General features: G+C 43.6%; 1 protein-coding gene and 1 long non-coding RNA gene across 2 annotated transcripts in view; one reads left to right on the top strand and one right to left on the bottom strand.

Annotated features, from left to right (window-relative positions):
- kcnab1a (potassium voltage-gated channel subfamily A regulatory beta subunit 1a) overlaps positions 1-23,583 on the bottom strand; it is a 207,758-nt gene that overhangs the window by 141,544 nt on the left and 42,631 nt on the right. The gene's annotated exons all lie outside the window — the stretch shown is intronic.
- The window catches only part of LOC132210535 (uncharacterized), a 64,150-nt gene that overhangs the window by 10,743 nt on the left and 29,824 nt on the right, over positions 1-23,583 (top strand). Inside the window, exon 2 of the long non-coding RNA XR_009446658.1 lies at positions 19,720-19,781. This is a non-coding gene — a long non-coding RNA (uncharacterized LOC132210535). The remainder of the gene's footprint in view (positions 1-19,719; positions 19,782-23,583) is intronic.

The following is a 23,583-nucleotide window of genomic DNA, read 5'->3' on the forward strand; positions in this document are numbered from 1 at the left end:
TTTCCATTATTCAGCATTTTGCATTTTAGCTATGGAAGAAATGTTCAAAACACCAGAATTCTATTTACGGTAACATGCTGTATTTGTGCCCCTTTGTTTGACCCAAGGCTGTCACCAATCATCAATTTTCAAAAAAAATATGGTGGTGGTTTCCAAATCGAAGTACAAACTGTTCAAATTTCACTAAAATAGCATCATTAACATAACCTATCCAGCTTTGATGAGTGACGGTCTACCTAGCATTTTGAACTCAGCCCCATCCTCAGAGCAAAGGTTTGTTTTTCTCAACTGTCCTCATCCAGCTCTAACATTCACTCTTGGCCCTAATCCCCATAAGTTCACTTCCACACATCATTTGACTGGGTTCATGATAATGTTGTTAAATTTAAATGGACTGATTGCAGTCAATTACAATGAGCTACATGAAGAACTTCATTGTATCTTCATTGCAAGACGTTCATGATTAAAATGGTGAAGATGGAGACCCTGCATGCAATAATTTCTTTACCTTCAGTCTCTCTGCATAACAACCTCTGCTCTTTATCTACTTTGACAAAACTATTACAATTACAATTATTAAAAGAGCATATCATAGTTTATAAGAGATAACAGAGTGCAGAGCCGGATGAACACAGCAGGCCAAGCAGCATCTTAGAAGCAGAAATGCTGACGTTACGGGCCTAGGCCTTTCATCAGAAATGGGCCGAAGAGATTACAAGAGAGTTGCAGTGGGAGAGAGATCCCCTGAGGTTTGTCTGGATGGAGGAGGGTAACTTCTTCAGGTTAGGCATCCCTAGAAGAGGCTTCACAGTGAGGTTAAAATTGAGATGACATCTGCAGTTCCTATTATCTCTGATATCATAGTTTATCTTTATTCTTTAATGAGGCATCACTAGATAAACCAGCATCAGTTAACATCATCTCTAACTGCCCCAGAAAAGGTAGTACTGTATCGCATTCTTGAATCACTGCAACTCATGGGGTGTGGGTAAACCCACAGCGCTGTTAGGGAGAGGCTTCTAGGATATTGATTCTGAGAGAGTGAAGCCCTGGCAATGTAGCTCCAACGCATATGGCTTAGAGGGGGGCTTGCAGGCGGCGGTGTTCCCTTACATCTGCTGCCCATATCCTTCTAAATGGGAGAGGTTATCGGGTTGAAGGTACTGCTGCAGAAGGAGAATCTTGTTTATAATACTCACTGCTGGTCACTGTACATTCATGAGTGGAAGGAGTGAATGTTTGGATGGGGTGCCAATCGAGCAGTGCTTTCTCCTAGATAGCATCAAATGTCTTCAGCTGTTACAGCTGTATTCGTTCTAGAGAATGGAGAATATTCCATTACACTCTTCCTTGTGCCTTGTAGATTGTAGACAGGCATTAGAGAATCAGGAGATGTGGTGCTTGCTGCAAAATTCCCACCTTCCAGGCTGCTGGCGTAGCCACAGTATTTATGTAGCTGGTTTGTTAAGTATCTAGGCAATGGTAACCCCTAAGATGTAGAAAGTGGGAGATGTTGCAATGGTAGTACCCCAAACATCAAGAGCTTTACTTATTGGATATGATCAGTGGCAACCCTTGAATGCCATAATTATTATTTGCCATTTGACAGCTTAAAATGAGACGTTGATTTTTCAGGTCTTGCTGCATATTGTTAGGGCTTGTTTCAGTATCTCAGGAGAACAAATGTTGCTGAACATTGTACAATTGTTAGCAAACATTGGATCTTATACTGGAAGGAAGGTCATTGATGAAGATGCTGAAGATGGCTAGGCATAGGGCACTTCCTTGAAAAGTTCCTGGGGTCAGAGCTGAGTTGATTGACCTTCAACAACTATCTTTCTAGATATCATGTATATCAGCATCCTGCACAGAATACTTCCCCTGGTTCCCACTGATTCCAGTTTTTAAAAGCGTTCTTGAAGCCACATTCAGTCAAATGTTGCCTTGATGACAAGGGCAATCGCTCTCAGCTCAACTCTAGAATTCAGTTCTTTTATACATATTTGGACCAAGGCTGTAACAAGGTTCAGAAGCGAATGGCCCTGCTGGAACCCAAATTGTGCATTAGTGAGCAGGTCATTTCTTCGCAAGTTCTGCAGGATAGCAAAGTGGACAAATCCTTAGGCCATTTTACTGTTGATCGAAGGTAGGTTGTAATTGCCGGGTTGGATTTGTCCTTCTTTTTGTATCCAGTACATACCTGGACAATTTTCCACATTAACATGTAGATGCTGGTGTTGAAGTTGTTGTGGAACCACTTGGCAACAGGTACGGTTAGTCCTAGAGGACAGGTTCTTGGTACAGTTGCCAGATTGTTGTCAGGGCCCATCGCCATTGAAGTATCCAGTGCCTCTGACCCTTTCTATGGGTTATCATATGGAATTAATCAAATTGGTTGAAGATTAGCATCTGAGAGGCTGGGGATTTCTGAAGGAGATTGACATGGATCATTCGCCCAACATTTCTAGCTAAAGATAAATACAAATACCTCAGCTTTGTACTTTGTGCTGATGTGTTGGGCTCCCACCATCATTGAGGATGCCGATATTTGTGGAGGCTCCTCCTATTGGTTGCTAAACTATCCGTCACTATTCATGACTGGATGTGGCTGGGCTGCAGAGCCTAGATCTAATCTGTTAGTTGCAGGGCACTTGGCCCTGTCTGTTGCTTGCCATTTATGTTGTGAGTCATGGAAATTTTCTTGTTTTGTAGCTTCATTAGGGTGATAGTTTGTTCTTTGATATGTTTGGTGCTGTTCCTAGTATGCTCTTCTGCAGTCTTCGCTTATTACAGCAAAGAAAACTGATCAAACATGGAGGGTTATTTCCAACTGGTGGCTTGTATATTTGCTCTAAATGAAGAGGGATGGGGTGATTGATATTTCAACCACTGCACTGATTCCCAACCCCTGCCCAAATTTTTGTATGTGTCTACCACAGTCTTGGGAACATGGTTGCTTAAATTTGCAAGGTGAAATTGCAAAAGGCCAGTTGTAGAACCCAATTTGTAATATTTAGGTTGGTGAAATGTATTCAGCCCATGACTATTCAAAACCTTTTTGTTTTTAAGAAAGGCACTATCCATTGACACTCAAATGAAAAGCTTGTAATCTGCTGTCAGCCCATCCCCAGCCCCTACCTCCTCCAAAATCATTGCATGACAGTTCCTCTCACCCTGCATATTTCCCAACCTCTTACCATGAGCAGGCCATGCAGTAATTAAAGCAAAATTGCACAGATGCTGGAAGTCTGAAATAAAAAGAGAAAGTGAGATAACATGGTGTAGAGCTGGATGAATGCAGCAGGCCATGCAGCATCAGAGGAACAGGAAAGCTGATGTTTCAGCTCAATGCCTTCTTCAGAAATGGGGGAGGGGAAGGGGGTTCTGAAATAAACAGGGAGAGAGAGGGAGGCGGGCAGAAGATGGATAAAGGAGAAGATAGGTGGCGTGGAGACAGACAGGTCAAAGAGGTGGGGTTGGAGCCAGTAAAGGTGAGTGTAGGTGGAGAGTTAGGGAGGGGATAGGTTGGTCTAGGGAGGACAGACAGGTCAAAGAGGCGGGATGAGGTTAGTGGGTAGGGGATGGGAGGAGGGCTTGAGGTGGGACGAATGGTTAGGGAGGCGGGGACGAGCTGGGGTGGTTTGAGGATGCGGTCGGGGGAGGGAAGATTTTGAAGCTTGTATAGTTCACATTGATACACTTGGGCTGCAGTGTATCACCTTAACTTGTCTGTCTCTTCTCCACCTATCTTTTCCTCTATCCATCTTCAATCCGCCTCCCCCTTCTCCCTATTTATTTCAGAATCCTCTTCTCCTCCCCCATTTCTGATGAAGGGTCTAGGCCCGAAACATGCTCTTACGATGCTGCTTGGCCTGCTGGGTTCATATAGCTCCACACCTTGTTATCTTGGATTCTCCAGCATCTGCAGTTCCTATTATCTCTGATTCATCCCCCAGCAGTCCTGACATCATAGCATAAACCTCCAAAATTCACAAATGGAAACCAGAGGACAAAGGGAAATCTTTTCAAGAAATGTCTACTCACCCATATCCAAGAGCTAGAGGCTGAGACACAGAGGCAATAGAACCAAAGCTATCTATACAGTAAGGCATTAAGTAAAACAATAAGCTAACAAGTCATTGTGCTTTTGAGGATGCAATCAGTTGAGCAGTATTATCCAGTGCCCTCCACCTAGAGTTTGTGTCATGTTGGTCAGAAGTGATCTTCACATTACCTCCCTCCAAAAGCATGTTAACTTTAACATGGAGACACCCCAGAATGAAACAGCTCATCACAGGATGAACAGAAGCAAGTAGGCAAAGACTGGAAGTGCACACCCAAGGATTCACTTAATGCTCCAAGCAAGACGAAGGACCCCACAATCATCCACTCCAATGCTAGGTTGCCCTTGTGTGATTCAGGGATATAGAGGCAGTGGCTTGTTTCTCTCAAGCTTGTGGTGGAGATGAACAAGGTGGTCATTCTTACTATGGAGAAGTCCCAGTAGGCAATTCAGTGACACTCTTGATCATTGAGCACTCATGCTCAGATGGTCCCTCAGTCAGAGAGGCTAAGGAGCAGAAGGATGATGAGGGGGTCCCTCACAGGGTGGACCTCATCCACCTCCATGACACCCTCAGCTGTTACTGGGCAATAATGGCTATGTTACAGCATATCCTCAGAAGATCTCTGTACTACCAACACCATTGACCACTCCACAATACCTCATTTCTCAAACATCCTCTGGATGTTATTGTACATTTCCTGCATGCACATTCCATTTGGTTCTCCACAAAGTTGATGAGCTTGTCCATGGAACAGTTCATGCACTCAAGGTCCTGAGCCAATATGGGACACATGAGCTGAATGACTCGTTCAGACTGCCAATGACAGCATACTGACTCAGCGAGTGTTCAGTACATCTCCTACAGCTGGTCAGGTAAAACATCCTTTCTCATGCTTTCCATGGCCTTACTCCTGTGCCCAACTGAGATGCTTTGTGTCTGGTCTCCGTCCTCTAAGTCCCCCTGCATCTGGCACCATGTCCTGGCCACAAGGCTATGATGTTCAGTCTGTGCCACCTATTCAAGATACATGCCCGGTCCATCCAAGGGAATGCAGTTGCACTAAGGGAACATGCACCCTGAAAGTGTGACAATGTTTCTTTTTCATCTCGTGTGTGTGTGTGTGTGCGCGCATGCATACATGTGTGTGTATGTGTGCACGTGTGTGTGCGTATGCGTGCGGATGTGTGTGTATACGTGCGTATGCGTCTGCGCCATGTGTTGGATATCTATTGCTATAGAAGACACACAAGGGGTGAAAACTAACCCTAGATACCAGAAGCTGTTGCATGTTCAGGCTACCACAAAATGCTATTCAGTGCATGATACACTAATCAGCCAGAGTGGAGTACATTGCACACCATTAATGACAATTTTGTTTTCTGTAATTATCAGGTCCATCATGAGCTCCCATATTGCTAGGACTGAAGCCTCTTCTTCCACTAGTTTGGTTCTCTCCACACTAACTGCTTCCTCAGGGCAATACGATAGAAAAAATGGACTAATTTTCATTGCGGCTGTTTCCTGTTCCCATTTCCCCTGCTAGGATAAAAGAAGAGATATTATTGTCATAGGTCCAATGTCACCTGTCCTTATTCATTTTGAGCTGCCTGTCTTAGTTCTGACAGCTCCTCCCCAGCATGACGGATCAGGGTCAGTCAGAGGAGTTAGTAATTTGGCCGGACCGCCCATCCCACATCCCTACCATGTTCATGAGCAATATGCGCCCATAGCTTCCGCAGGTTATGTGTCGGCTCAGTCTGTGGCATCAGGTCATGGCTCTTCAAGTAGACAACCAATTATGTTTTATTAAAATGTGCTCCAGGTTTCCACCTCGACCTTTTCAACCAGAAGAGGTAGAAGTCAGAGAGAAAGCTGGAAGATCAGAGATTGCACTCACCTTACCAGAACATATTAGTTTGTTGAACATTCAATAGTTCTATGTGCACGTTCTCCTCACTTTGTTACTGGAGCAGCTTACCTCCAACTCACCTGTGACATCTCAATCCCCTCTGGTCCCATCAGACACTTCAGCTCAAATCAGCAGATTTTGCTTTTAAGACAACTAGCAGTCTCAGTGCTGGGCGCCCAATGAGTCAAAATCAGTGCTCCACCTCATCTGACCCACCACCATTCTTTCCCTCAGTAGCTTCAAGTCAAGCAGGGAATATATCTCCATACCAAGTTCCGATTTCTGTACTAGGAGTTCTACTCACTTCAAGTCTCATATATCCTTATCTTTGTTGATCTACTTCTCGATACCACATTAACTAGGAAGGGGGCAGTAATTCCAAAATTGGAACAGATTACTACAAGTTTATGCTTTTTAAAAAAAAATCCATATCCATATTTGCTGTTACACTAAAAAGAAGAATCAGGAATGGCAAATCCAGTCATCATCAATTCAGTACAATAAAATGTGAGGCTGGATGAACACAGCAGGCCAAGCAGCATCTCAGGAGCACAAAAGCTGACGTTTCGGGCCTAGACCCTTCATCAGAGAGGGGGATGGGGTGAGGGTTCTGGAATAAATAGGGACAGAGGGGGAGGCGGACCGAAGATGGAGAGAAAAGAAGATAGGTGGAGAGAGTATAGGTGGGGAGGTAGGGAGGGGATAGGTCAGTCCAGGGAAGACAGACAGGTCAAGGAGGTGGGATGAGGTTAGTAGGTAGATGGGGGTGCGGCTTGGGGTGGGAGGAAGGGTTGGGTGAGAGGAAGAACAGGTTAGGGAGGCAGAGACAGGTTGGATTGGTTTTGGGATGCAGTGGGGGGAGGGGAAGAGCTGGGCTGGTTGTCAATTCAGTGTTAACTTTGATAGAATTCAATACTTTAGCCTGCAGGTGAGAAACGACTTTGTTATCAGAGATTCTGGTCATGATTTTTTGTTTGTTATATCTTCCTAATAAATCTATTCTTGGTGAGAGAATCAGAGTGATCTTAGACATCTAGTGTCAGTCAAACAAAATATTTTCTTATGTGTGTGCCCTTAGAGAGAGAGCAGATGTTGAGCACTTCAAAGTAAAACTGCCTGTATTTTCTTTAAACACATCACTGGCTTGATGCACATTCCTTGTGTTGACTGTCAGTGTGGTGAATCCCAGTTTACTGTTTAAGCCCTTGGACATTATTGTAAACTATATACCTTGCACTCGCTGACAAGCATAATGCTAGAAAATATTTTAAAGTCACACAAAGACTATGTATCACATGGGTTGCTTAATAAATATTTTCTTGAGCTATTACTCAAAAAATAGTAATATTACTACAATTAAGCTTCTATTTAAAAGGTGATGCAAAATATAATTACTGGTACACAATGTAAGCTTAGATTAAATGCAGTCAATAACCAATTCATTTGTGGTCGTGTCCGTAATTCTGAGATAGAAGGTGCAAGTTCAAGTCTTACCTGGTCCACTGAGGTGTAATAAATTTTTGAACAGGTTGATTTGAAAACATCAATAACTGATTCACCATCACTTGAAGCAATGTGCACTACAGTAGAAGAAAAATCCTAACAAATAAGAGATACACACAAACAGGACAAATCCAGCAAACTCAGAAGCTTGGAAAAGAATCAGAACTCATAACAAATTGACCACACGGAAGAAGACTAATCAATCCATCATGTCCATGTCAATTGATAAAGAGCTCCACTAGTCTAATCCCATCGTTCAGCACTTGATCCCTAACCTTGCACAGCAAGGTTCTTCCAGCAGACACCACAGTACTTATACATGTACTTGGAGAGATTTCATCCCTAACTCCCTTTCAGGCAGTAAATTCCATGTCTGAGGCAGCATACGTGTGAAAAATGTTTATTCATCTCCCCTCTTATACTTCCACCAGTTACTTTAAATCGACCCTTTCCCCCCCACCCCCGATTCCTCTACTGAAATAAATAGCGTAATTGTAGTTAGCTATCTAAACATTAAATGATTTCTTTTTTAAGCATTATTCGTTGTAACAACTTATTCAATCTTTCTTCACAGTTAAAAGTTTTCTGGTCCTTTGCGATTTCCTCGTCAATTCTGCAATATCACATATTTCCAGCACTCCGGTGTCCAGAACTGTATATGATACTCAAGCTGTGGTCTCGGTACTTTTGGAGACAACTACGGCTTAATTTCCTTGCCCTTATATTCTGTTCTTCCACTAATACAGGAAAGCATGTCATATGCCTTCTAAACTACCTCATTGACTTGCCCAGAATCTTGAAAGGTCTGCGGACAGACATGCCAAGACAATCAAGACACTCCAGTTCCTCCACAGGACTCAGTATACTCCCACTGAGCCTTATTTCACCTTCCACATGTATTTTCTCAGTGTTCTCCAGACTGTAATCCATTTTCTACAAGTCTGCCTGACTGACTGAACTGTCTATGTCCTCCTGAAGTCTAAAGCCTACCTCTTCCCGGCCAAACCTATGGCCAATTTTTGTATGGCTTGCAAACACCTTGTGAGCACTACCCTTTGCTTTCTGCCACTAAACTGATCTCACATCTAAATTGCAACTCTTTGGATTCCAAGGTTTTTACTCGATTGGCCCATTGGCAGTCTGGAACCTTATAAAGCCTAGCTGAAATCCATGTAGACAACATTCACCCTCAAACTTTCCCGTCATCTTGTTTTAAATTTTAAAACAATTAACCAAGTTAGGCAGAAGTGACCCTCCCTTAACAAATCTATGCCAACACTATTTTTGTTAATCTATGCCTTTCCAAATTATGGTTAATACTGTCCCTGAAAATTGATTTCAGTAATTTTTCCACAACTGAAGCTAAGCTACTTGGCTTTTAATTCCTCCAATTATCCACGACTTCAATCCTCGGGCACCAGTCCAGTAGTCAGAAAGTGCTGAAAAATGGCCATAGTCCGTGTAATTTTCTCCCTTTTTCTTACAACCCCCTTCCACAACAGAATTGCATTCAAGCCATTTCTTTCCGAGTATGGTGTCACAAATACAAATGACATGTCCCACACACAGGAGTTGGTTTTGATTGATTTCTACCTCGATACTAGGCTTGGGATGGAACATTGACACTAGGCCACATTTCTTGCCTCCAGATTTGAAGGACCTTGCGAAGACATGGTGGTGTTTCTCCAGTGCATTGAGACTCCATGGGTCAGCAGGCACCCTCCCCTCATAGCATGCACAAATGAACAGAAAAATGGAAAGATAAAGCTGATGATTTCCATGACTGGAAAGATGGTGTACAAGGAAAGACTTGAGATTTTTTGAACATTTGCAATAGCTCTGAGAGAGTTGGGACAAGTAGAGGTCAAATGGTTTGTACCTAAAAGGAGTTGGGACCAATTTTCTTGCAGAAAGATTTGTTAGCATTATAGAGAAGGATTTAAAATAGCTTGACAGGAGTGGGAACCAGAGGCGAAAAGAAGAGAGATGTAAGGAATATTGAAACTAGCCAGATAAGGAAACAGCAAAGTGGTAGCTGACTTCAGCTTAAGGGGAAGATAATAAAGCCAAATTAGAGTTAGTGTTACCATGCATATGTATGAATGCATAGAATTTGGTAACAGCATTGTCAAATTGCCAGCACAATATTCCTGGTGGAAAAATGCTATGTGGCAATAACAGAGACATGGCTCAAAAAAAAGGCAGGGCTCTGTCATACATATTCCTGGAAGGGAAGTATATAACTGATGGGGAGAAATGCTGGGATATTGTTTCCCCATGTCCTTCAGCTCTCAATGGTTGGCAACAAAATACATATTCAAGAGGAGTGCAACTTTAAAAAGATAGATACAAACACGTTTTCTGGTAAGGTTAAATCAAAGGAACAAATAAATTTTAGTTTGCACAATGCCTGAAACAAGAACGAAATAAAATATTCACTCCATCATAAACAGATGCATACACACAAGAAAGATGATGTTCGAGGGATGATGAATGTACTCAGATTATTGGGTGATTAACAAGAAACAAATCCCGTGCCTTAAATCAGTCCTTTAAGATGAAAAGAGGTCATGTTTATTTCTCCTGATTCTTTGAAGATAACTGGACGTGGAAGACTGGATGTTTCTTGGGTCTTCACGTGAAGTTATGGCTGAGCATCTGTTGAGAAGAAACACAATCTTGCAGGTGAAAATGAAATTGTTCCTTTGGGACAGCCTATTTAGGCAGGGTCTTTTTCTTGTTATGTGATGATCAGCTTGCTCTGAGTATCGGAGATTGATCTGTCCTTGCAATTATAAGATTTATTATCTCAAGTCAGTTCTGATAAAATGATCATAAAATCTTGAGCCACACAAATTGCCTAATGTTATAAGCAATGGCTAGATAATAAGAAATGTGTTTCAGACGTAGAAGCTGGCATCATTGGAAAGGATACAACAGAGACGGGGGAACTGGGAAAACAGAAAAGAGACTTTACAGGAGTGATAATGGGAACTGCAGATGCTGGAGAATCCAAGATAATAAAATGTGAGGCTGGATGAACACAGCAGGCCCAGCAGCATCTCAGGAGCACAAAAGCTGACGTTTCGGGTCTAGACCCTTCATCAGAGAGGGGGATGGGGTGAGGGTTCTGGAATAAATAGGGACAGAGGGGGAGGCGGACCGAAGATGGAGAGAAAAAAAGATAGGTGGAGAGGAGAGTATAGGTGGGGAGGTAGGGAGGGGATAGGTCAGTACAGGGAAGACGGACAGGTCAAGGAGGTGGGATGAGGTTAGAAGGTAGGAGATGGAGGTGCGGCTTGGGGTGGGAGGAAGGGATGGGTGAGAGGAAGAACAAGTTAGGGAGGCAGAGACAGTCTGGGCTGGTTTTGGGATGCAGTGGGTGGAGGGGAAGAGCTGGGCTGGTTGTGTGGTGCAGTGGGGGGAGGGGACGAGCTGGGCTGGTTTTGGCATACAGTGGGGGAAGGGGAGATTTTGAAGCTTGTGAAGTCCACATTGATACCATTGGGCTGCAGGGTTCCCAAGTGGAAATATGAGTTGCTGTTCCTGCAACCTTCGGGTGGCATCATTGTGGCACTGCAGGAGGCCCATGACGGACATGTCATCTAAAGAATAGGAGGGGGAGTTAAAATGGTTCACGACTGGGAGGTGCAGTTGTTTATTGCAATCCGAGTGGAGGCGTTCTGCAAAGCGGTCCCCAAGCCTCCACTTGGTTTCCCCAATGTAGAGGAAGCCACACCGGGTACAGTGGATACAGTATACCACATTGGCAGATGTGCAGGTGAACCTCTGCTTAATGTGGAATGTCATCTTGGGGCCTGGGATAGGGGTGAGGGAGGAGGTGTGGGGGCACGTGTAGCATTTCCTGCGGTTGCAGGGGAAGGTGCCAGGTGTGGTGGGGTTGGAGGGCAGTGTGGAGCAAACAAGGGAGTCATGGAGAGAGTGGTCTCTCCACAAAGCAGACAGGGGTGGGGATGGAAAAATGTCTTGGGTGGTGGGGTCGGATTGTAGGTGGCGGAAGTGTCAGAGGATGATGCGTTGTATCCGGAGGTTGGTAGGGTGGTGTGTGAGAACGAGGGGGATCCTCTTTGGGCGGTTGTGGCGGGGGCGGGGTGTGAGGGATGTGTTGCGGGAAATACGGGAGACGTGGTCAACGGCGTTCTCGATCACTGTGGGGGGAAAGTTGCGGTCCTTGAAGAACTTGGACATCTGGGATGTGCGGGAGTGGAATGTCTTATCGTGGGAGCAGATGCGGCGGAGGCGGAGGAATTGGGAATAGGGGATGGAATTTTTGCAGGAGGGTGGGTGGGAGGAGGTGTATTCTAGGTAGCTGTGGGAGTCGGTGGGCTTGAAATGGACATCAGTTACAAGCTGGTTACCTGAGATGGAGACTGAGAGGTCCAGGAAGGTGAGGGATGTGCTGGAGATGGAAGCAGGGTGTGAGAATGTACAGTCAAGGTAACTGTGAGAGTCAATGGATTTATCATGGATGTGTGTTCAGTCTATCCCCAGAAATAGAAAGAGAGATGTCAAGGAAGGAAAAGGAGGATTCAGCGACGGACCAGGTGAAAGTGAAAGTGATGTGGAAATTGCAAGTGAAATTGATAACCTTTTCTAATTTCAGTTGAGAGAGGGAAGCAGCACTGATGATGTCATAGATGTACTATAGAAGCAGTTGTTGGGAGGGACCCGAGTAGGATTAGAGCAAGGAATTTTCCATACACCCTACAAAGAGACACGCATAACTGAGGTCCTTGTGTATACCTGTGGCCACACCCTTGATCTGATCCTTCCCCACAACTCTGAAGCCACCGCTAGACACATATTCTCCTCCCCCTCCCTTGTCAGCCTTCTGCAGGGACCGTTACCTCCGGGACACCGTGGTCCACTCCTCCTCCACTCCCACCACCTGCATGCTTCTACACCTGCAAATCACAGAAGGTGTAACATCTGCCTCAGAGATAATGGGAACTGCAGATGCTGGAGAATTCCAAGATAATAAAATGTGAGGCTGGATGAACACAGCAGGCCAAGCAGCATCTCAGGAGCACAAAAGCTGACGTTTTGGGCCTAGACCCTTCATCAGATGAAGGGTCTAGGCCCGAAACGTCAGCTTTTGTGTTCCTGAGATGCTGCTTGGCCTGCTGTGTTCATCCAGCCTCACATTTTATTATCTTGTAACACCTGCCTGTTGATTTCCTCCATCATGAACATCCAAATCTTCCAGGTGAAGCAGTCTTGCCCTGCACTTCATTCAATCCAGTCTATTGTATTCGCCACTCACAATGTGATCTCCTCTACACTTGGACAATGAAACACAGGTTGGGCAAATGCATTGTAGAATTTTTGTTTAAGTTGATTGTGTGTTGTTTACCAGCTGTTTACTGAAAGCCAAGCGACTTTGAAGAAAAGATAAATAAAGCTTTCAAGGCAATAATAGATGGGTTTATGTCCCTTAAATGCTGGAAAAACCTAGCTTTGAAATGACTATGGGGGCCTCAATGCAGCTGGCTGTCTGGCTACTGTTTCTGAACCAGTATTTTATTTTCCTGATCCAAGTGGTCAGTAAGGAAGAAACCCCAGGGACAGCAAGTCTCTCTCCCCTTCTCTTAGTGGAAATTCCTGGAGACCTGACAAAGTGTCCAAAAATTGGTATTATTGACTAGCTCATAAACCCTGTAAAGCTAAACTGTGGCCACTCTCCTAAGGTTTTGATCCAGTTTGCTTGCAATTTAACTGAAGCCTTTCCATCAAAGGCTGTCGACAGTTAATCTTCATCAACTGGAATCTCTGAGTCCTGGTAGAAGTTATCACACTCTATATGTGTTTTCAAACTCTTTGGAAACAGGTGTGTTTTTTTTCCTTTAAACATGATCTCTGCAGAGATTGTCTTTCTGTACAGTGAGAGATTGTCTATGTTCAGAATTAAAGGGAGATAATTTCTAGATTATAGCTTAGGTGTTAACTAGTATTTTTGACACACTTTATAAGAATAAAATCAATGTTATAATAAAAGGACTATTTTGAGTTCATTAAAGAAGCCTGGTGAAAGGTGTATTTCATTCTAGATTGTAGTACAAAAGAAAATGAATTAACAATTTTGGTGATTAAATTAATTCATTTATATTAATATTGGAGCATTTGAGCTAGAGTACTAATGCATTCCTCCTGTCACAGTAGCAACGTTATATTGCTCACATTGTCACTAAGACCAGGAACATCTCACTTAGCACAGACAAAGGACTGAACTCAAAATCCTCCTAGTCTGAATGGCTCTGTAACATAACAGGTGGTGCATCTAACTATCAATTGCTTGGTGAATATTTAGTTGTTAAATTTATTTTTCAGATGTTCTCCTAGTTATTGACTCAAAACAAACTTACTTCAAACATCAGTGCTGCAAACAATTCAAGCCATATCCAATGGCAAGGTCTTATAATTAATTAATAGTACATTAATCAATAGGCACACTATTACAGCATGCAACAGTACAGGAAGGAAGCATAATATCTGGAAGTAATGTTACTTATTAACTGGGATAATTAGGGGTACATCTATGGATCTGTGCCAGGGGACCAAGCTCAACCTCACATGGACATCAGAGGAGAATGTTTACTTGGCATTGATAAAAGCAGAGATGCTAATAAACAGTTTCCTTTGATACATTTCCCACAAGTAGTTCACAAGTCATGACCATCCCTCCATTAATTGATTTTTTTTGAGTTGAGGAAAAATGCAATCCATTCAGTGTTGCACAAACAATATAGCAAATCACAGAAGAAGGTAAATAAATGTTACAATCTACATTTCACAAATTTGTAGAAGATTTTTTAAAAAATTATTATGCCTCATATTGTGGCATTATTGGGCAAATGTTGCACTTTAGACTCCTGGGTCTCTATTTTAACATGGGAGAAGATTCACTGCCATAAAAAAAATGTTTACACACATCAGCTGGCATGATCAGCTGTGGGGAGGCTCGATCAGGAAGTGAGTGAGGGGTCAAGTTAGTTGGGATTGGTGAGGGATTTACTCCATGGCAAGGGAACCCCAAGCTTTCCTTATGGCATTGAGGATAGCAAACCTATTCTTCCTAGTCCCTCAAACAGAATATTTAAAAACTCACTCAGTATTGCCTCCTCTGGGTATGACCTATTCCCTTGCTATCATCAGGTAAGAAAAGGCATTCCTGCCAATCTAAAATTGGAGTTCAGTCTCAATGACATCCCAATCTAACCAGCACTGGTAAAAATGCTTCAGAGAAGAACCAACATTCGCTCTTCAGGTTAAACTTCAAAAAGGGTCAGCTCCCAACAGTCAAGGTCAGGTTAACAATCACTTTTCTTGGTTCCTAAGGAATATATTCACTCTTTGACTTGTTAAACCAGATAAGAAGGTTAAATCACATCTTTTCTCCCCTTCAGTCACTGAAGCTATTTTCTCTCCTTTGACACAGACCATTACTCAGCAATGAGAATAAGCAGCCTGCTACTGGGCCACTACCAAGTCAGAGCTAGCCTGTAACCCTGAGCAGCAGGCATACGAGAGAAAGGCTGTTCCCACTGGGACAAAGAGAAGTCATTCTGTTCCAGAAGGAAGGTTAATTACTGGAACAAATGCTCTGTCTTAGCAGCTTCCTCGTTTCTCTTACATTAAAGGTTACTTTTTTTTTAATTTAAAAATTGAGATGTTTCATCCTGTTGAGATCTCTCCCATCATTGCCAGCAGGCATTATCAAAATGATCTATGAAGAAGATCAAAATGGAAAAGATAGCACATCCCTCAATGTTTTCTTATCACAACAAACGTCAATTTTGGCTCCGTTTTTCTGTTTACCTGATTTCTAATGTTTCATGTTAGGTATAGGAAAATATTGGCTCATAGGGATAGTGCTTTGTAATGCAAGAAATAATATAAAAAACATCAGTCACCAAATCTTATAGAAACCATACAGAATTCACATTCGTATCTGAGACTCTCAGCTTCCACATTTTCTCATCCAAGTGACCAAAGGCAAGTACACTCCTAACATAGTTACATGATGTAGTTGTTTAATTCTTCAAGGCAATCAACCAATAAAGAAGATCTCAGGACACTAATACAGCTTGACAATCCATCTAATTCAACCCTTACCAATTACATTCCAGAGGCAAAATTAATTCCAGTAGGAAAAGAACCACTGGACTGTAGTCTGAGGTCCATGGTAAAGGAACCAATCACCACATTTGACAGCTTGTCACAAAGGTTTGCATGCTTTGGAGAGCAGATCTGCACTAATCCTGATCTCATCCAGAAAGAAAGCCTCAAAAGAGCATCTGCAACATTTGTGACCAGGGCAAGAATTAGCGAGGCTCTTTGATCCATCAGATTGAAGAATCTTGACTAAGAGTTAGAGAGTCTAAATCAGCAAGTTTAAATCAGTTTTTTTGTCATGTACAAAAGTGAAGTCAAACTTGAGAATACAGATGGGGTTAACAAAGAGATAAAACATACAGAAAAAAAAACTTCCAATGTTCCTTAAATTTCCAACATAACTTTCCTGCTGAAGGAATGAAACTCAACATTTGTTAAATTAATTTTTCAGTGCTGAGGTGATTGTCTGGCAGTAATTAACACTTACAATATAGTATTGAACTCCTTCCTAACTACATTAGCCCTTTCTCTTGCATTGTTTGCTGAAAGCTGAAATCCAAGCATATGAAGTTCACACAGTTGGATTAATTTCAGCGCTGAGTCTACTGGTGAGGACTGTATAGCACATCCTCTGAAGAAGTTGAGTACCTTTGACAGAAACTTTAGGATCTCTGCAGATGGGGTGTACCTGCATTTCCAAAATGCATTCAATACTACATCAAAAGTTAGTATAAAATAAGAACTCATGACCTTGGGGCAATATATTAGCATGGATAGAGAATAGGTTAGCTACAGCTGGCAGATACTATGGATAAATGAGTTTTTTTGGGGGTTGGCAATTTGTAATTAGTTGAGTGCCACCATCAAGTGCTGGGATGTCAGCTATTTATAATCTATGCTAAAGACCTACGCAGGAACTAAAAGAAAAAGTTGCCAATTTTACTGATTATACGAAGACCCATAGGAGATTTTTTTGAGAAGAGGAGATAAGAAGTTGGCAGAGAAATAGAGATAGGTTATTTGAGTGAAAAAAATTGGACAGATATAGTATAAGGTAAAGTTGTTTTCTTTGGCCAGAAAAATAAAAAGGCAGCATTTTATATAAATGGAGGGTGATTGCAAAGCTTAGTGGCATAAAGAGATTTGGTTGCCCCATATACGGAGCACAAAAGATCCAATATGTTTAGGAAGACCAATTGAATGTTGTCATTACAAGACACGAGGGTGCAATAGAATAGGCCCTGATCTTATCAGTTGATGGTGCAAGTCAAGGGGCTCAATTGCCTACTTATAATTTGCATGTTTGTTACTGCCAACAGCAGATGCTGCATGTTGCTGTTCAACTTAGTGCTCACCATTCATGATAAGGCTATAATCCTTGTCATTATTCCTATTGCTAAACCTGCTCTACTGGGTTTGTTATACCATTGGTGTACTCAGACTTTTCACCAAATATTTTCTATCTGCTCTGTAAAACAATAAGTAATTGTACTAGGACCACATACTAGGAGTAAGAATAAGATAAAATAAATACAATGTAATAACAATTATGCTATGAGTATAAGCACAAGGAGCCTCCTCCACAAGCTACCGCTGTGTGGGAAAGCAATATTCTCATGTAACCTTTCTCTTGCTTCATTTTAACTAATTTTGTCGACAACTTCCCCTGCTTTAATAGTACAAAAAATGCAAACACAGCATGTCTTCCACAAAAGATAATACACCCATTCCAGGTATTCTCCAATAAAACTTCTCTGAATTGCTTCCAATGTATTTACATTAATAAGGAGATCAATACTGTACTATATACCTCAGGGTGGTCTCTGCAATGCTCTGTATTACTGAGGCATAACCCCTCTACTTATTGTATCCAATCCCTCTTGAAACAAGTGATAACATTCTATTATCTTTTCTAATTACTTGCTGCACTTGTATACTGCCCCGTCATAATTCATGCATGAGGGGTACAGGTATACCCTTAGTGCTGTTAGAAAGCGAGTTCCAGGATTCTGACCAGTCATGAAGGAACAGTGATATATTTCCATGTCAGCAGAGCATGTGGTGTTATTACCAGTCATTCATTTACTGAAGCAGGAATCAGTCTGTCTTCCAGTGCTGTTGATTTAGATTTCAAAGTTGAATGCAAAATTCAATCTGCTTTCTCGCCTTCCTTATCAAACTCTTTCACTGGGGAAACCACACTATTTTTATTTTGAAAATCTGCCACCAAATATCTTACAAAACAAATTACAAGCACTGCCCACCAAGGATAGAGGAAATCAGGTCTTTATGTTTTAAAAATCACTCATTCCACTCAAGATACAAGCACTGCCCACAAAGGGAGGGGACTAAATCAAAATGAAAGTGCTGGGGATGTAATGCACCCCAGCCTCCACAGTGTCCACCTCTCTGTAAAAACGTCAAGGGTATTAGTAGGCACTGTGCTCCTTTCCAAAGGATATCCAGAAGTGGAGATAACAAGGTGCAGAGCTGGATGAACACCGCAGGCCAAGCAGCAGAAGAGCAAGAAAGTTGGCGTTTTGCGCCTAGACCCTTCTTCAGAAAATTTTCTGAAGGTTCTAGGCCCGAAACGTCAGCTTTCCTGCTTCTCTGCTGCTGCTTGGCCTGCTGTGCTCATCCAGCTCTGTACCTTGTTATCTCAGATTCTCTAGTATCTGCAGTTCTACCCAGAAATGGATGTAGTTGTGGAAGACACGCAAACAGGTGGGACTTTTCGACCAGGGCAGGAAACCAAGACTTTCTTTTTACATCAAATCACCCATTTTACTGATTAAAACAACAATTAATAAGCATTGCCCACCAGGGGTAATGCAAAACAACAGCAAAATAAGGGAATTAAATTTAAATGGACTTGTAGGACAAATAATACAGCCCAAGTCCTGTAATGTCCACTTCTGGAAATCAGGCCTTTCATAGTTTCTAACCAACCTGTTCAGAGATGTTGTTACACACCTTGAAGCAGGTGGGATTTGAACCTTGGTCTCCTGAAGGAACACTATAATTGTACCAATAGAATCCCTATGGACCAGACCTTAAGTATATGTTCCAAAGTTTCTCAGACGCTCTCTATTTTATCTACATCACGTCTTGGTTCATTCTTAATGTCTTTAGTACAAATGCAAGAAAGTAATTAGGGCTCAAAACCTTTGCAGAATCCAGGGCCATCAGCTGTCTCTTAACATCACGTGCTGTGAATCAAATTAGTTGAAGACTGGCATCTGTGATGCTGGGACATCGGGTGGAAGCCAAGATGGATCATGCACTAGGTAACTCTGGCTGAAAATGGATGCAAACACCCCAGCCTTGCCTCCTGCACAAATATGCTGGGCTCCCCTGTTATTAAGGATAAAGGAGATTTGTGAACCCTTTAGTCAGTCCTGTCAGTCGTTTAATTGTCCATCATTTATGACTGTCTGTAACAGGCCTTCACAGCATAGAAGTGATCCACCAGACATGGAATTTTTGTCTGGTTTTAGAGTTGATGCAAATGAGATGATCCCACTCATGTAGCCGCCTCAGTGTTGACTGCTCTGGACTTCTGTCTGTGGCGGATTGTAAATTATCCTCAATCAGACTGAAGGTATGAAGGGTTTGTTGTCAAAATCTGAATATGGCACCCCAGAATTCTGGCACACATTAAAAAGCAAACTTGACTTCGACATTTACTCCTGGGATAGCAGCAGTGATGTCTATAAATTGGGAAAGGGTTGACAATACTGTTAAGCATTGTACATTTACAAGAATTACAATTGCATATGATTCCAGCGACTTGATGGTGGCACAGGACAATGAAAATCTCCCTTTTGTAGCTGGTAGATGAATATAAGTGACCAATAATACAGTCCTAGAAGAAAAATCTTAGTACAGCATTTGGACCTTTCCTTACATTCTTTTGTCTGATAACAGCAATGCAACAGGATGGAGGAATTGCAAGGATCAGCACAAATAACAATCCACCCTCAAAAGCATGTACCGCACTGAATGGAAGAGAGTGCCCAATGGATTCATTTTTTCGCCCAACTAATGCTATTACATATAGATATTGATGTTTGTGAACAGTTCTCAACTGGCTTCATCTCATTTCAGTGACCTCCCCAATCCACATGATGACCCGAATCATGAGCTTAATGAGCACAACTGGAGCATTGGTAAGTGCTTGGGACTCTCGTGATACATTGGTAATGTTCTCTATGTCTGAGCCAGAAGTTCCTGGTTCAAGGCCCACCTGCTCCACGAGGTATGTAATAACATCTGTGAACAGGTTGATTAGAAAATATCAACATGCTTCAGGTGATGTAGGGTCAGTTTTTGTGGAGGCTCTGTATCAAGCATTTCCAACAGCTCAAAACCATGGTTAGCAGCATCTAATGGAGAGTACTCTGATCACAAATAAAAACATTTTAAACAGAATTCCAATTAAGTAAGTAGCAGGATCACCAGAGAAGTGACAACAAGAACAACTTATAGTAATTAAACTGCATTGTAGGTGAAGCTGTTTGGGAAGATATTTAAAGATAAATCTGATTGCAATGATTAGGCATAGAATTAAAGCAAAATAAACCCTACAGGCCAAAATTCACAAGAATGATGTAGAATGGAAGAGTCAAAAATAAAACTGTGAAAATAACAAAATTAAAAAACACTATAAATGCGTACACCAGGGATCATCGGCCTCTACACCAACAAGTTGTTGGCAAATCGTGTACCGTACTACATTTTCATTAGTGGTGCATTTTTAGGTGGAACTTTCATTTAAAAATCCAATTGTCAGGGTTGCCAAGTTAATAAGCTTCTGTGCCTTGTCGAACCAAAGTGGTGAGGAGCTCGTTTGAAATGTTAATCAGAACTTGCCATGAAGGTGCCTGAGTGAAAATTTCTTTTTATTAAAAGAAGTGTTATTTCATTGATTGCCTAGCCTTTGTTCAGATTTTCAGTCCAAGTGGATCAGTCACTGGAAAACTTGTACCTCATCTGCTGGTGCTCTCACACTCAGCTTTTTCTCAGCAACCAAAAGGGACTGATGCCAGAGATAATGGGAACTGCAAATGCTGGAGAATCCAAGATAATAAAATGTGAGGCTGGATGAACACAGCAAGCCAAGCAGCATCTCAGGAGCACAAAAGCTGACGTTTCGGGCCTAGACCCTTCATCAGAGAGGGGGATGGGGTGAGGGTTCTGGAATAAATAGGGACAGAGGGGGAGGCGGACCGAAGATGGAGAGAAAAGAAGATAGGTGGAGAGAGTATAGGTGGGGAGGTGGGGAGGGGATAGGTCAGTCCAGGGAAGACGGACAGGTCAAGGAGGTGGGATGAGGTTAGTAGGCAGATGGGGGTGCGGCTTGGGGTGGGAGGAAGTGATGGGTGAGAGGTAGAACAGGTTAGGGAGGCAGAGACAGGTTGGACTGGTTTTGGGATGCAGTGGGTGGAGGGGAAGAGCTGGGCTGGTTGTGTGGTGCAGTGGGGGGAGGGGACGAACTGGGCTGGTTTAGGGATGCATTTGGGGAAGGGGAGATTTTGAAACTGGTGAAGTCCATATTGATACCATTAGGCTGCAGGGTTCCCAAGCGGAATATGAGTTGCTGTTCCTGCAACCTTCGGGTGGCATCATTGTGGCACTGCAGGAGGCCCATGATGGACATGTCATCAAGAGAATGGGAGGGGGAGTGGAAATGGTTTGCGACTGGGAGGTGCAGTTGTTTGATGCAAACTGAGTGGAGGTGTTCTGCAAAGCGGTCTCCAAGCCTCCGCTTGGTTTCCCCAATGTAGAGGAAGCCACACCGGGTACAGAGGATGCAGTGTACCACATTAGCAGATGTGCAGGTGAACCTCTGCTTAATGTGGAATGTCATCTTGGGGCCTGGGATAGGGGTGAGGGAGGAGGTGTGGGGGCAAGTGTAGCATTTCCTGCGGTTGCAGGGGAAGGTGCTGGGTGTGGTGGGGTTGGAGGGCAGTGTGGAGTGAACAAGGGAGTCACGGAGAGAGTGGTCTCTCCACAAAGCAGACAGGGGTGGGGATGGAAAAATGTCTTGGGTGGTGGGGTCGGATTGTAGATGGCGGAAGTGTCGGAGGATGATGCGTTGTATCCGGAGGTTGGTGGGGTGGTGTGTGAGAACGAGGGGGATCCTCTTTGGGCGGTTGTGGCGGTGTGTGAGGGATGTGTTGCGGGAAATACGGGAGACGTGGTCAAGGGCGTTCTCGATCACTGTGGGGGAAAGTTGCGGTCCTTGAAGAACTTGGACATCTGGGATGTGCGGGAGTGGAATGCCTCATCGTGGGAGCAGATGCGGTGGAGGAATTGGGAATAGGGGATGGAATTTTTGCAGGAGGGTGGGTGGGAGGAGGTGTATTTTAGGTAGCTGTGGGAGTCGATGGGCTTGAAATGGACATCAGTTACAAGCTGGTTGCCTGAGATGGAGACTGAGAGGTCCAGGAAGGTGAGGGATGTGCTGGAGATGGCCCAGGTGAACTGAAGGTTGGGGTGGAAGGTGTTGGTGAATCGGATGAACTGTTCAAGCTCCTCTGGGGAGCAAGAGGCAGCGCCGATACAGTCATCAATGTACCGGAGGAAGAGGTGGGGTTTGGGGCCTGTGTAGGTGCGGAAGAGGGACTGTTCCACGTAACCTACAAAGAGGCAGGCAGAGCAGGCAGGTTTCCTCTACATTGGGGAAACCAAGCGGAGGCTTGGAGACCGCTTTGCAGAACACCTCCGCTCAGTTCGCATCAAACAACTGCACCTCCCAGTCGCAAACCATTTCCACTCCCCCTCCCATTCTTGAGATGACATGTCCATCATGGGCCTCCTGCAGTGCCACAATGATGCCACCCGAAGGTTGCAGGAACAGCAACACATATTCCGCCTGGGAACCCTGCAGCCTAATGGTATCAATATGGACTTCACCAGTTTCAAAATCTCCCCTTCCCCAACTGCATCCCGAAACCAGCCCAGTTCATCCCCTCCCCCCACTGCACCACACAACCAGCCCAACTCTTCCCCTCCACCCACTGCATCCCAAAACCAGTCCAACCTGTCTCTGCCTCCCTAACGTGTTCTTCCTCTCACCCGTCCCTTCCTCCCACCTCAAGCCGCACCCCCATCTCCTACCTACTAACATCATCCCACCTCCTTGACTGTCCGTCTCCCCTGGACTGACCTATCCCCTCCCTACCTCCCCACCTATACTCTCCTGTCCACCTATCTTCTTTTCTCTCCATCTTCGGTCCGCCTCCCCCTCTCTCCCTATTTATTCCAGAACCCTCACCCCATCCCCCTCTCTGATGAAGGGTCTAGGCCCGAAACGTCAGCTTTTGTGCTCCTGAGATGCTGCTTGGCCTGCTGTGTTCATCCAGCCTCACATTTTATTATCAGGGACTGATGCCAGGTGACCAGCTAAAATCGGTTGACACACCAAAGTATCCCAAAGGCCTCAACTGCAGATTCTTCTTCAAAACGTTTATTTCTAATTTTAAGGGTAGGTATAATGACGCTAGACAATTCTTCTTCCAACTTAAAGTGTGATGAATTTGTGGCCTTTTCTTCCAAGCTGGACTTTTTGTCTAGCGAGCAGGTGCCCTGGGGGAATGCAGAAGCAGGCATATCTGCTGCTATTTCCGGAATTGAGGTCCAAAAGGAGACCACCCCGGTTTCTTCCCTGATCAGTGCCAGCCACTTCGTCTTGTCTGGGGAATGGCAATAGAGATGGGATGCAGCCATTCATTAGCCATTGACACAAGGGTGGTCAGGCTATATGATACAAAGCTCCTCCCCATCCCCAACAAATTTTCTTAAAATTGTAGCAGGGATAGGGACGAGTGGGTAGGCTTGGGGGAAGATCTCCAACCCACCTCCCAAGTGCAAGCCCACCTACAGGGAAGTGTAAATTCTGTTTCCTAATTTAGAGACCCAAGTCCTGAAATAAATACTGCTGTATTTCTCTGAACAATCAACACACTG

This window comes from Stegostoma tigrinum, chromosome 14 (genome assembly GCF_030684315.1).
Source record: "Stegostoma tigrinum isolate sSteTig4 chromosome 14, sSteTig4.hap1, whole genome shotgun sequence".
NCBI lineage: Eukaryota > Metazoa > Chordata > Chondrichthyes > Orectolobiformes > Stegostomatidae > Stegostoma > Stegostoma tigrinum.